This window comes from Anabrus simplex, chromosome 6 (assembly GCF_040414725.1).
Source record: "Anabrus simplex isolate iqAnaSimp1 chromosome 6, ASM4041472v1, whole genome shotgun sequence".
Classification (NCBI taxonomy): domain Eukaryota; kingdom Metazoa; phylum Arthropoda; class Insecta; order Orthoptera; family Tettigoniidae; genus Anabrus; species Anabrus simplex.
Window position 1 is genome coordinate 115,318,108 of NC_090270.1, and position 13,511 is coordinate 115,331,618.

At 36.5% G+C, this 13,511-nt stretch overlaps 1 protein-coding gene across 1 annotated transcript in view; it reads left to right on the plus strand.

Annotated features, from left to right (window-relative positions):
• The window catches only part of LOC136875886 (uncharacterized), a 637,093-nt gene that overhangs the window by 612,255 nt on the left and 11,327 nt on the right, over window positions 1–13,511 (plus strand). The window lies entirely within an intron of this gene.

Below are 13,511 nucleotides of genomic sequence, written 5' to 3' on the forward strand. Positions count from 1 at the left end.
CACCAAAAGTTATAGCTGAGTTGATAAAGTATTTTTGAGGCACAGGTAAGTTCATACGACGTTTTGTATTTTATACTTATGTTACTATATTACAGGGGTGGCCACTAACCTTAATTCTGGGAGCCGTGAAATTAGGAGACAAAAGTGGGAGCATGTTTAGTAAATGGTTCATAAAATGAATACAGGTTTTTCATCTTATAACAAATGAAGGAACATATATTTTCTACACTACACAGAACATTATTGTTCAGGTGCACACCAAGGAATGAGATTTTACTTCTGAGAAGTGCTTTTTCGAGTGTTCATTTTTGCTGTTAGTTTTTTGAAATCTGGCTGATAATTGGTAAGCGCAGTTTGCACAAGTTCACTTAAATGTTCATTAGTTAGTTCAGATCGATATTTAGATTTAATAAATTTAAGCGTTGAGTACAGTGATTCACACACATAAGTAGTCCCAAAGATTGAGATAAGTCTCTTGGTACACTCTTTTGTTAGTGGATATTTTTCTTCTGGAACATCCTTCCAAAATTCTATGGTAGAAACGCCACTTCGTTTGAGTCCTTTTAGTCCTTCGTCCTCTTGCAGTTCTAGTAGCTCCAACTCTACAGCTGCTGTATCCTTTGTTATTGGTGATGAAACAGGACAGCCATCGCCCACAACATCAACAGCAAAAGGATTTTCCAGGAATTATAATTAAGGTTTAAGTGATCTCAAATCATTAAATCTGCCTTGGATTTCTTCAGCAAGGCCAGACATTTTACTCATGTAATCTTCAGTTTCCACCTGAACGTCAGGAAGGCTTTCAGTAATTTTCTTCAAACATTTGAAGTGAGAAAATGCTTTAGTCTGAAGGTCTTCTCCAGAAAGCTTCAACTTGCTATGAAAGCTAAGTACAGTCTGAGCCAAATCAGAAGTAAGTTTTTCTCTTCCTTGTAAAGAAATGTTTAGTGTTTTTAAATGCTGGGTCACATCTGTAAAATAAAAGTCAAATCTAACAACCACTGGGGGTCATTAAGTTCAGGAAATTATTATTTTTTTCTTCCATAAACTGTTTGATTGGACCAAGTAATTCAAAAAATATGCCAAGAACATTGCTTACAGATAGCCATCATACTAAGCAGTACCAATATACATCATCAGGAAGCTCGTCATTGCTCAAATCTTCTACAAAAACTTGAACTGTCGGCGTGTTTTGGCACAAGAGTGAATACAGTTCACAATTTTTAGAACTACCCGCATAATATGAGGGTACTGAAAAGAATTTGCTGCTAAATGTTCTCTGTGAATATTACTATGTACAGGTAGGAAATCAGGAACTGATATGTCAGCATTTAAAAGCCCAATAAGCCCCTGTTTCATGCCAGTCATAGATGGCTTTTTTGCTTTTACAATATTACCGGTAGGCACGGAGTTTTTCTGTAAAACACCATCCAGGGCTTCTTTAATGTCACAACCACAAGTAGTATCCTTCATTGTAACCAGGCCTAAAAGTTCTTCTACCACCTGCAAGTCCCTTGACCCATACCTCACAAATATGACTAGTTGTGTTTTATCTTTGATATCAGTAGACTTGTCCAGAGCCAGATTTACTGCTGAGCACTTGCTTGGATTTCTTGTAAATTATTAAAATTATCCAGACTAATAACAGAAACTCGCCTCTCTATTGTGTGTCTAGCAGCGGGCATTTAGTTGATCAGTTTCTGCAGTTTCTTATATTCGGGTTCTAAAACAGAAATAAGTTGAGCCATGTTCTCCTTAATAAAACTCCCCCTCTGTGTAAGGCTTTTTTGCTTTTGCAATATTAAAAGCCAAGATGAAGCCAGCTTCTGTTGCATATCTGCTTCCTTGGTAAAAATTGACATAACCCTACTCTGACCATGGAGTTTTTCCTTTAGTGATTTCAGTTTGGTTTTCCTTAACCGAGAGCCAACAGGAAAATCTTTGTTGAAACCGCTGTGGTTAGTGTCATGATGGTGTTTTAGATTACTGGTCTTGAACTTTGACAACACCATTTGACACAAAAGACACATTGGCTTACCGTTTCTTTCTAAAAAAAAGGAATTCTTCCTCGCAGTCGATATTAAAAGCTTGATTCTCCTCTTCATATTTATGCTTCTTAGTCAGCATCGCAACTCTTCGGACACCAGGCCACAACTGTACTGAAACAGCACACAGAAAAGTATCGGCACTCGCTGCTGCCTATACGTGAACGCGACTGGCTTCACCTCACAACACTGAATCACTGACACACTATCCCGATAAAAGCACTATCTAACGGAATGCCCTGGAACTATATTCACCTCCCATCTCTCACCACTGCCCTACAGCGCTAATAACGTTAAGCCACACATCGCTGCTACTGACTGCCGCCGGCCGCGAGATCTTGTTAGATTCCATTAATTATATCATTTAATTTTACTCTAAGGTTGGTGTCAAGAGCCGCACGAGACTGACTCAAGAGCCGCATGTGGCTTGCGAGCCTCGTTGTGGCCAGCCCTGCTATATTACATCATATGGTCAGCCGTGTTTGTCTACTAATGGCATAACTATGATTGTAAAGGATTGCTAGATCCAGTGATAAAAGTTACTTAAAATGATGTTAACACTTATATTAAGTATTATCAAGTTCATTGTCTGTATTTGATAATATAAAACGTCGTCGATCTGCATTTGAATGAAACTTAATCTATCAGGTACACTGTTGTTCAGCTTAGAGATGTTGCATGACATACTTGCAGTCCATATTAAGGATTGTAATTGTGCTAGGAAAGGTAGTATAAAAATGCTTAGTAGAATTTGTGTAAAATTGTGAGTAGATCGTTAATCTTGTGACGTGCTTCCCTCAGTCTTTATGTTATCTATTTTCATTAAAATATCGTGACATGTTGTTTTATTTTGTGACATATCATATGTTATATGATTAGTGTGAAAGCTCCTTCTTCACTTTATGTTGTTGGACATGTTTATTATCTGTAAAAATAGAAAAGTAAAGTGTAAGAAATTTGCGCCTGCCAGATTGGAATGTCTATTAAACATGAAGTGAGTGTATGTGTACTTACTGCCGCTGTTGTCTTTTTGATGTGTGCTACTCGGGAGCACGTCGTGCACTGTTTCATGTGCATCTGGTGCTGGTGCTGGTGGTTGTGGAGGGTAGGGTTGGAGGGGTAGGAGGAGGCGGCTGTTAAGGGGGTTGGGGTGGAGCGGGGCATCTTCTGGCATTTCTTTAGTGTGTATTGGGTTCTGTTTTTTTTGTTTTTTTTTACTTTTCTTTTAGATAAGTGCTTTTTATGGAGGTAATAACTGTATTGGAAAGGATATTGATTCTGTCTGTAATTTCATTTAGATTGAAATTTGGATTGGCGTATTGATCTAAACTGATGTAAAAAACTTCCATTATGTTGAGTAAGGGGCCCTTGGGGTTTACACTTAGGATTTGCATGTTGTTTTCAATGTTAGTAAATTTATGTTTGTAATCTTCAATATGTTGTCCTATGGCTGAAAAATGAATATGTTTTACTGCATTAATGTGCTGATTATAAGATATTTGAAAGTTTCTTCCAATGCGTCCAATATAACTGGCCTCACAACTGTCACACTTCATGCGATACACTCCTGAATGGTTGTATTTATTGTTGTTGTTGATAGATTTGGTATTGCGTAAAATGTTAGCGTTATTATATATGGTTCTGCAAACTATTTTTAGATTTTGTTTCTTAAAAATGTTAGTTATAGGATATATATGGGTGTTATTAACAGTGAAAAGTATGTAATCTTTCTTGGTTTTGTTATCTTTTGGATAATTTTATTGATCATTTCTTTTTTTATATCCATTTTGTCTGGCTATTTCTTGAATCAGATTCAGTTCTTTGTTTAATTCTTCTTGTGTTAGTGGTATATTGAACGCTCTGTATATCATACTGTGGTATGCAGCTTTCTTGTGTGTGTTAGGGTGGATAGAATCTGTTTTTATTGTGTTGGACGTATGTGTGGGTTTTCTATATATTTTATATGTTAGATGCTTTTCATGCCTAGTTATAGATATGTCTAGGTAATTTAGGGTATGGTTATTTTTCGTTTCCATGGTGAATTTTATGTGTGGATCTTATTTAATTGTTCTAGTAATTTGTTTTCATTGGTGAATGTATTGTCTCGTATAACAAAAATGTCGTCTACAAATCTACACCAAAAATGTCTATTTTACTGATTTCTTGATGCTCTAGGTGATCTATGTAAATTTCGGCTAATATGCCTGATGATGGTGTCATGAAATTTAAAGTAGTTGTTGTTGATAGCGAATTCAATTAATTTTATGAAGTCTTCTATTTCGAGGATGCTCAATTTGCTGTAGTTTTTTAAATTGGATTCTATTAATTTTATAGTTTTTTGTGTAGATATGTTCGGGTACATATTTGTTATATCATATGATGCTAAGCTATGGTGTTGTTCAATTTTTAGTTCTTTTGTAATATTGCAGAAATCTATTGAATTCCGTACTGTTTTTTAGCTAACAATACATAATATTTTTAAAGAAATGTTTGGATGAATTGTGACAATCTGTAAGTTGGACTCGGTCTGTAGTTTATGGTGGGTCTCATCGGTACGTTTTCTTTGTGAACTTTCAGATAAGCTTTGGCGATCGGTAATTTAGGGTTCATTATAATGAGTTTTGCAAGTTCTTTTTCATTTAGAAGAAAGTGAGTGTTTTTTTAATAATATAAGATTTCTTTGGATGCTGGTAGTTGGGTCTTTATTTTTAATTTGGAAAGTATTATCTAGGAAACATTGTTTAGTTTTTGCTATGTATTTGTTTTTGTTTATAATGACAGTGGTATTGCCTTTATCTGCTTTAGTTATTAGTAAATTGTTCTGTTTGATTTTATCTTTGAGTTTTTTTATTTGCGTGTTGTTAATGATGTTTTCGTTGCTGTTATTGTTACTAATTCTGTTAATGTATTGTGGTAATCTTTTTTTAATTTCATGTATGACTTCATCGCACTGTTCGTGAGGAATTTTGTTTATGGCATTTTCAGTTTCCGTAATGATAGTGGTAATGTTGTTTGTTGCTATCATTAGGTCTAATGGGGAAGTTACTGTTGGGAACTTTGCTTTGTGTATTCTGATTTTTTGACTGAGTGCGTTTAATTTCTTGTTTAATGTATTTTGTTTTTGAATGACTATATATGTTAGTTTTTCATTGGTTATTTGTTGAAAATTGTCCCAGTAACTATGTGGTAGATCGTGGGAAGCTTTAAAATGTGTTTCATAAAGTTTATTGTTGAGGTGTTGTTTTTTCGTTTATAGAAACTGTATTTCTTCTCTTAACCAAATTTTGTCATTTTCTGTGTATACAAATCTGGTTGGTGTTTCTGTATTTGTTATTGTGTTTTTTAAGGAATTTAGGTGTTAGGTCGTTCAATAGACATTCTTTTAGAAAGGTGATGCTTTTAATTATGTTCATTATTTTGATTTTCAGGTTTTGATATTTATAGGCAGTAAGTTTTGCCTGGTTGGCTACGATATCATAATCTATTAGTTTCATGTCTGTATTTATTTTAATATTCACAAATATGAAGTTTTGAGGCTTCCACGTAATCAATACGTTATTTATCTATTATTATTGTGCAGGACTGGTTTTGATCTCTTTGAAGGTCATCCTCAGCTGGCTAACATAACATATGATATATCTATGTATATAAAATAAGAGTTTTGTCTGTACATTGCACAGAATTTAAAAAGGATGTTATTTCTGTATCAGTCGTGTCCACAGTAACAAGGAAATTCACTTTTTATTTTTCCGCAATTGCTGTCTGTCTGTATGTATGTACACGCATCATGAGAAAACGGCTGAAGGGAATTTAATGAAAATCGGTATGCAAAGTCGGGGAATAAATCGCTACAGTGTAGGTCATACATAATTTTATTTGAGCTGAGTGAAATGGTAGTTTAGGGGAAGGCCTAAAATTTAATTCTCAAATATTTATGTTATTAGTGGTCGTATCTTAATGAAAATCGGTATGCAAAGTTGGGATAATAATTCAATATAATCTAGCCCACAAATAGTTGTATTCACGCTTTATGAAATGGTAGTATAGGGGAAGGCATTAAATTTAATTCTCAAATATTTATGTCATTAGTAGTCGTATCTTAATGAAAATTGGTACCCAAAGTCGGGGAATAAGTTGCTACAATTTAGGTTATAAATAATTGTATTCACGCTGAGAAAATGGTAGTCTAGGGGAAGGCCTAAAATTTATAATTCTCAAATATTTATGTTATTAGTAGTCGTATCGATAAATACTACATAACTAAAGTTGTATAGTATTAAATTTCTGATAATTTATGTCTTATACAGTGTTACCGACTATGATCACAGAGATATTCATGGAATTTTGTTACTAAGTCCATATCAGCGCCAAGTAACGAGAACATGAGTAAGCAGAATTTAATGAAAATTGGTATGTAAAGTAGGAGAATAAGAAACTACACTCTACCAAACCAAAAACCAAAGCATTTCCCATGGCACTACAGCCCTGGAAGGGCCTTAGCCTACCAAGCGACCGCTGCTCAGTCCGAAGGCCTGCAGATTACGAGGTGTCGTGTGGTCAGCACGACGAATCCTTTCGGCCGTTATTCTTGGTTTTCTAGACCGGGGCCGCTATCTCACTGTCAGATAGCTCCTCAATTCTAATCACGTAGGCTGAGTGGATCTCGAACCAGCCCTCAGGTCCAGATAAAAATCCCTGACTTGGCTGGGAATCGAACCCGGGGCCTCCGGGCAAGAGGCAAGCATGCTACCCCTACACCATGGGGCCGGCCAACTACACTCTATGCTACAAATAATTTTATAAGAGGTCCTAATATCACAGAGTCGAAAGAAAACTAAATGTGAAGGCCTATAATATAGAAAGCTCGTAAAATTGATCAACAATAAGATTACATGGACCATTGTTTGTTGTGATATGCTTTGTGTATTCTGTTGCCATTCCCGATAGATAGGATTACTGCTGCGTACTGAGTATTTTTTTAAAGTCGCTTTACGTCGCACCGACGCAGATAGGTCTTGCGGTGATGATGGGATAGGAAAGGGCTAAGAGCATGAAGAAAGTATGCTTGGCCTTAAATAAGATACAGCCCCAGCCAACATTTGCCAGGTGTGAAAATAGGAAACCAAGGAATATCACTTTCAGGGCTGCCAACAGTGGAGTTCGAATCCACTATATCCTGGATGCCAGCTCACAGCTGCATGCCCCTAACAACATGGCCAACTCGCCCGGTCGTACCGAGTGTAACAGCCTGCCTGAATATTGGCGGGAAGTAGCTGGGGAGTTAGATAACTTTCTTCTTTAGTGTACCTCTTCAGTGATGCCTAGGCCATATATGACAGCTCATGGCAGAGCTGTTGAGGATCCAAACAGCCTAAGGGGTGGTGACTGAACATACTTTAGCATGGTTCATAAATTTTCTGATACTACTGGTACGTAACACACTGGTTCATCATAGAACTCGAGCTATTCAATACCTACTCTGAAGCACTGATTGGAATGAGCAGTTTGTATATTTCACAGAACAATAGCACAGGAGTGTTCACGGCAGTCTGCGGCCTGGTCATTCCAGCTCTGGAACTTTGGACTGTTAGATTGGCATCGTAGTACTGTTCGTTAAAAGTGAGAAAATGTGCTGTTTTTCATTTGATCGAGTATTTTATATGATGACATTGCTTTTAATCCCTAGATTCCTACTGATGTTTTGTAAATGACCTATGTTGACTTTAGTTAGGAAATCCACAAAGTCAGTCTTTCAGAGAATCCTGTAACGAAGCACGGGTACATCAGCTAGTAATATATCTGTATAAATAAAGTTGTAGGGGGTCCGCTGTCTGTAATTTCATTTGTTTTGGAAATTTTTCAGATATTTATCCGTTTTGGGTCAACTAAAGACCGAATCGGTGGTTTTTACTTTTCGTGTCTGTTTGTCTGTTCCACCATCACGTCGAAACGGCTGGATAGATCTCAACCAAACTTCATATTTAGAGTATACGCATCCCGGGGAAGGTTTCGATATGCATATCATTTTAAAATCTTTGAATAGATGGGGGGTTTATGGGAAAACCAGAACGGTTTTCCTCCATTTTCTCTTATACTATTGATTTTCTGTAAACTCCGTGGACTGTACGTGAAACGTCTCTTCATTATAAACAACTTTCGTTATGTTCATAATTTACCTTACCCTTCACATGACGGAGAAATTTACTATTTTATGCGGGTATCATGCTCTGCATTGAGTGACCGACAGACCGAGATGAACCTACAGGTTACCATGGCAACATCTCTGACTGCTTGCCAGCAGGGAAGTAACGTATTGCCATTTTACTCATCATGCTTTTAAATTCGTGGTTGTTTCTTGGGTAGAAGGCAAGAGAGGCGTCAATTGGCCCGGCAGAGGTAGTCGGATTTTTGAAGGGCGGAAAAATGTCCATTCGACACTCCATGCCGTACGATGTCGGCATGTAAAAGATCTCTGGTGATACATGTGGTATTTACCCGACAAAATTAATTAAATCTCAGCCATAGACGCCCAAGAGAGATCCGGTTTACTCTAGATCCGCTAGGTGGCAAACAGAGTAAACCGGAACGTCGAAATTGACGAGCAGACAGCCAGATGGCATCAAATCGAAATGTCTGCAAACGGTAGCTGAGGCCATACGATTATTATTATTATTATTATTATTATTATTATTAATATTATTATTATTATTATTATTATTATTATCGGCCTACCTGCGAGATTTTGGCGGAATATCGTTTGAGGTTATAACCGCCCTCGAATAGCTTAAGTAATAACACCATAAGTCATCTTCTTATCTGTTTACTAAGAATCACTGCGCCTAAATTTCTCCTCTGTTACCGCTTTATTATATCCATAACTCACACTAGCATAATTTATTGAGGGGCATTTGATTTTCCAATACATTAACATGTCATTTACATATTTGTCGTTATCCAGCTGTCCTCAGTTATAATCAATTTTCTATTAATTTCAACTTTCTTAACTGTATTATTTTCCTCCTTAATTACTCCGTATGTACGCGAGTGCTAGAAACTACTGGATAAATTTCCATCAAACTTCATATTTAGAATCCACCTGTCCTTTGTAGGTTTTAGGGCCAATATTGTTTCCAAATCCCTGAACTGACTGGGGGTTTATACGAAACCGAAACCGTGGTTTTGCACTCCCACAAAATATACACAACCAAACTTAATGGAAATCTACCTGCCTTAATGGAAATTAATTTCTAAACCTTTTTTCACATGTGCATCATTTCAATACGAGGATTCATAAGGGAGATATTATTAACGGACTGTTTTTCGGTCCCATCGGACTTAACTCAAGAGCAGGTGCGTGTAAATCGTATTTCTTACAACTTGAAAACTACTGAAGATATTCAAACCAAACTTTATATTTAGCATCCGCCAGTCCAAAGGTAGGTTTTAAAGGTCTATAACATTCATGTTTCCGGAATGGACTGGTGGTTTATGGGGAACCGAAATGGTGATTCTTCCAAAATATTTACAGTACAAGACCAACCTGACTGGAAATTGACCAAACATGATGGAATACCATCTCTAAAACTATTTTTTCATGTGCATTTTTTCGTCAGGAGGATTAATAAGGGAGATATTATGAATGGTCAGTTTTGCAGGTTAAGGCCAGCGGACATAGCCCAAAAGGTGTTGTACGTGGAGCAGATTCCTTATCTATATGTATAAATAAAATCGTAACGACTGTGTGCCTGTACATTGACTATTTTGGCGAAATTTTCGCACAGCTACCCGTTTAAGGGGTAATAATGGCCAGTTGCATATTTTTTTTTGGTTTAGTTTCCTGAAAGTCCTAATTTTTACCCTCCTCGCCAAAAATCTAGATTGCAGCATAATCTGCCAGACAAAAAAGGAAAATGGAAATTTGAAAAAATTATAAGTTTTAGCCTGTAACGGACAGAAAACTACCAAGATCTTTAAATTTTTCCCTTTTTATCCCCGAAGAATATCAAAATATGCAGGCAATTTTAATGATGGTGCAGACCTTCGGGAAGTCCTATCACATAACGGATTGCACAATCTCCGTTCAATTTGAAATGATCTACAACCGTGGTCTTATGACCTTTTTGTCGTATCTGTATCCATTTTACGTTTGATTTTTCTCTGTTAATCGATGTTAAGTAAATTTGGACTTTTCACATGCGTAATTCATACTTTCAATCACTTATAGGAAATATAGAATCATCAAACTCTTCACGAAAATTGGCCCACACAGTTGCCATATGTGAGCCAAATGCTACGTATGTAGCTGTCACATAATTATCCGAAAAGTAATGCAATGTGAGATAATCTTACAAGAACTTTACCCTGTTCAACATTTCTAACTCAATCTGACCCAAGCATAGATGATATATCATAGGACCAGCCATTTAGGCCAGTAAATCCGGCGTCTTATGGTACAATGCTTTGTCGATATGACGTACGTTTAGCAGCAGTTATCTGTAAATGAAGGTCTGCAATATTGTAAACAAGTATATACTTTCGTATGTTGATCTATATATATTCACTGATGTTGATTTGTAGCGACTGAGAAAGGGTGTGTCTGCTATTGTAATCAGTACTCCCCTTACTGACTTTGACTGGCAGTAGGAATGGGGTCCTTCTCCAACTCCTGTGTAACGGGCATTAGTAAGGAGGGCCTACCATTGTAATGAATAGTTCACTTCTCGATTTGACTTGCAGAAGGCAAGGGAGCATGCAGTTTTGTTTAAAACTCCCCTACCCGATTGTGTTTGGCAGCAGGCAATGGTGCTCGCAATTATAAACAAATGTCCTCATCTAAAATGTGACTGGCAGTAAGCTGGCTGGCAGTAGGATAAGGGGCCTGACATTATAATGATAACTGCACAACTCAATTTCGACTGATAGTAGGGTAGTTGCCTGCCATTATAATAAAAACTCCTCAACTGTTATCTGTGTGGAAGTAGGAAAGGGGGCTGCCATTGTAACGAAAACTCCCCAAATCGATTGTGACCGCGCAGTACGCAATGGGGCCTGCAATGATAATCTAAACTTCCCAACTCGATTGTGAATGGCAGTAGGCAAGTGAGCCTGCCGTTATCATCACAAATCCGTAACAAAGACTTTATATTGGAAACAGCGTATGGGGACCTCCCCATGTTGTTTCTCGGATAACGCTAAGAGATATGCGATTTTAAAACAATCTAATTTACTGCATGTAGAGTATTTACTTCGATATTCGAATACAATTTAGAATACCGTAGTGAAGCACGGGTACATTTGCTAGTATAATACATAATCATCCATATACAGAACAGTAGAATTTGAGTCTTAATCCTCATATCACTTAACTTGACGATTGTTTAAGTCAGGACAAAGAATATTGTAAATTGAAAATGCTTCTATTTATACTGTGACCGTTCATGGTCACGTATGGTTCGAAATAATGATCTTTTTAATAGGCCTCAGCTAGAATTGAGTCGTTTGCACAAGACTCCACTCGAGGGCATGGCCCTTCGACGAGAAAGCGGTCACAAACTCTCAATAGTTAATCAAAAATTGACGATTCTACATCTTATCTCATTACTCTAGGTTCTTATATACCATGCAAGAAATGATAACTGCAATAAAAATTTGGAAGGACATTAAATTTAATAACCAATTCTAATTAAATATAATTATAATAATCTGAATAAACAACACCTTGGAAGATATTCTCACGTAAATCCTGTCATACTCTGTTAAATCAAAGTCTTTCTTGAAAGAATTATTCAACACTGAATTCAAATGTTACAATAGCTCATTATACTCTCCGAAACTTCATCAACAAAATTATTAATCACTTGAAAGGAAATCAGTTAATTGAGTCTTTCACTTCCTCTTAATTGTTTGTTCATTCAACTATAATTCACTTTCATCCATAGCTTGTCTTCCCTGTTCTATCTGTCTCCTCCAATAAATATCTAGCTAGCTAATAATAACTTGAATTCCCTAACGGTCTTTCAACATAAATATAGAATCATCTCTGATGAACAACCATAATGTAATTATTCCATAACTGAATGATCACATGCCCTCATTCATCTGGATGCTCCGCATCGCCACACCTGAAAATCAACCACTAACTACTGACATGTTAAATAATCCAATGCCAGAAGATCTGCACTGCGCCAGCTCCTCTCCATGATGCTGAAAATAATGCTAATGCACAAATAGCTACCTCAAGCAATTCTACAAATATCAATTCATAATCACAGGTGACATCGACCACAAATAATTCTATCTACCGTTCAAGTGTAATAATTGTCGAAGATCCTACCTACATATCCGCTCGTCTGTTCCACTATTTATGTCATGCCAAGACTCAAACCATGACAATTCATATGCTCTCAACGTAATCTCTTCAAAATGCTTAACAACCTCGTGCGTAAAAAATTACGAGCGTGGAAATACCTTGAAATTCGCTAACGGTCAAAATGACCGCTCTGGCCGTTCTAGTGTTAAATCTGCTTATCTTATGACTTTCAATGAATCCTTGACACACGACCCCAACATAATTGAAAGGTCATAATACTATATGACATTCTTTATTGTATTTAGTGATGTTTTAAGTATATGTTATGTTAGCCAGCTGAGGATGACCTTCAAAGAGGTCGAAACCGGTCCTGTACAATAATAATAGATAAAATATTGATTTGGTAGAAGCTTCAAAACTTCATATTTGTAGTATTGTGTAAGACTTGCAAACATTGTATTACTAGTTAATCACACAGGTATTCATCATTCTCTTGTAGTAGTTAAGAAAGTCACAGAAATCTAATTTCTGGTTAGAAAGCCTTATAAATTTTCTAGCTGTAGCAAAATTTTCTGTATCCAATTTTATAGCCAAACATGCCTAGACAAATTCAGTGAGACTGGTCGAAGGGTTTGATCCTGAGTGTGGGTGGCTTTTAGTGGCTGTGCTGAGGATGGTTTACTATGAATGTTTCCTTGTACATATGATACAGAAATGTTGCCTTATAGTAACATCTCATTTGAAGCTCTGGGGCCAAATAATTCCAGTGATAAATTTTACAGCTGAGGTCACGACCATGTAGGTTAACAGAAATGATAAATAACAACAACAATAATAATAGTAATAATAAATAACAGGAATGATAAATAACTTATCTCTCTGAAATGATTCCAGTTGCTCTTATGAGAAAGATGATCAGAGCTGTCTCTTGCTCCTAAAATGAATGGATAGTATTGTAAATTCATACTAGCAATCAGAAAATATGTATGCTGGTACCTCTATATGATGCATAACATAATGTATTCATAGGCAGTTTGATTATGGCCAAACTCCCCATGTATTAGGATCAAAATACTGCCCATTTATTTCTGGAGATTACATTCTGTTTGTTATTTTAATTGAAAGAAAAAAATTCAGTACCTTGAAATCTGTGGAAC